General features: G+C 35.7%; 1 long non-coding RNA gene across 1 annotated transcript; it reads left to right on the forward strand.

Moving 5' to 3' along the window:
• Window positions 1–429: 429 nt before the first annotated feature.
• LOC116185507 lies at window positions 430–928 on the forward strand. The gene is made up of 2 exons (XR_004150357.1): window positions 430–477; window positions 791–928. It is a non-coding gene; the product is annotated as an uncharacterized LOC116185507 (long non-coding RNA).
• The last annotated feature ends 577 nt before the right edge of the window (window positions 929–1,505 follow it).

Raw genomic sequence — 1,505 nt, forward strand, 5'->3', positions numbered from 1 at the left:
CGTTACGCGCAAGTATCACCGCATACGATGGCATTAACACCGCCGCATTAATATCATTAAAGCGATAGGAAGCGATTCAAATCGATCCACGATGCGTCTAACTATATCGCAAACTTGGATCGCAAATTGCCGCATCGACGTTCAAATCCATTTTCAAATTACGCAACCCTATTTAAATAAGTATTAAGGTTGTATCCCGTTGAAGTTGCCAATTTTGGAATAAAAGGCAATCAACTGCGACTCGTAAACTATTCTATTTAACCTAACCTACTTTTTCTTTCTATAACTTCTTTTTCGCTATTAGTTTAACTGTTTTTTTCAAAAGAGAACGAATTTCCAATATTGTTCCTGCACGAGTTTAAGCTAGTATTTCGAAACGCATCGAAATATTAGGTTAGCTTTTGAGCAGAAGATTCCATCGAAAAAGAGAGATTCAAATCTCAAAAAATAATTAATGATAACTTCTTTTTCGCATTAGTTTAATTATTTTTTTAAAAATGAATGAATTTAGAATATTGTTCCTGTACGAATACATCCGAAATATTAGGTTAGCTTTTGAGAGAAGATTCCATCGATAAGTCGAATAATTCATTATTATCGATGTTTCGAGTTTTTCACATTGAAAGATATTAAAAAATAGAAGAAAAGTTCAAATCTTAATTCAACAAAGAGTTATATTAGGTTGTGTAACACATCACTTGCAAATTTTACAATCACTTGCAATCAACCGCGACTCTACTTAACCTAACCTTACTTTTCCTTTCCGTAATAACTTCTTTTTCGTTATTAGTTTAACTGTTTCTTCACAAGTGAACGAATTTGGAATATTGTTCCTGTACGAGTTTAAACTGGGCCATGAGTGCAGCCGAAGCGCATCGAAATATTAGGTTAGCTTTCGAAGAAAATTCCATCGATGAGAGAATCTTTCGGTAGTGGTTTCAAAAATTCGAGTATGAAAACAAGATAGACCGAAATCCGTGTTAAACAGAAAGCCAAAGTAGAGTTAGACGTATCTGAAATGACGGTTTTCGCGCATTCGAGTCAAAGCGAAGAAAAGTGGGTACCGACGTCAACCGAAGAAAAACAGAAAGTTGCAACGTCTCGAAACGTGATCTTTGCGCAAAGCTCAAAATGACACGAGTCCATTTTTGAATAAAATTAAAAACTGTGACGAGAGATGGATACATACCACTGAAAATGCTGAACGAACGGCGAAAGCGTCGCTACGGGCGAAAAAAGTTACGGCGACTAGTAATTTGTTCTTTTCCGAAACGAGAAGATACCGTGACAGCGCCATCTATTTTTCTCCATGCATACTCACTTCACAAATATTTCATCAACCGATCATTCATTTCGGTTTCTTTTGAAAAATAAAATATTCGAGAAGCTATAATCTCAGCATTCGAAGAATTTCACGTGATACGATCTAATCACGATCAGCAATCCCTATGATCCGTTTTTCCTTGCTCCATTCATTCGTCTTTCTTTTAACGTAATATCAGAAG

This window comes from Apis dorsata, unplaced genomic scaffold (assembly GCF_000469605.1).
Source record: "Apis dorsata unplaced genomic scaffold, Apis dorsata 1.3 scaffold_198, whole genome shotgun sequence".
NCBI lineage: Eukaryota > Metazoa > Arthropoda > Insecta > Hymenoptera > Apidae > Apis > Apis dorsata.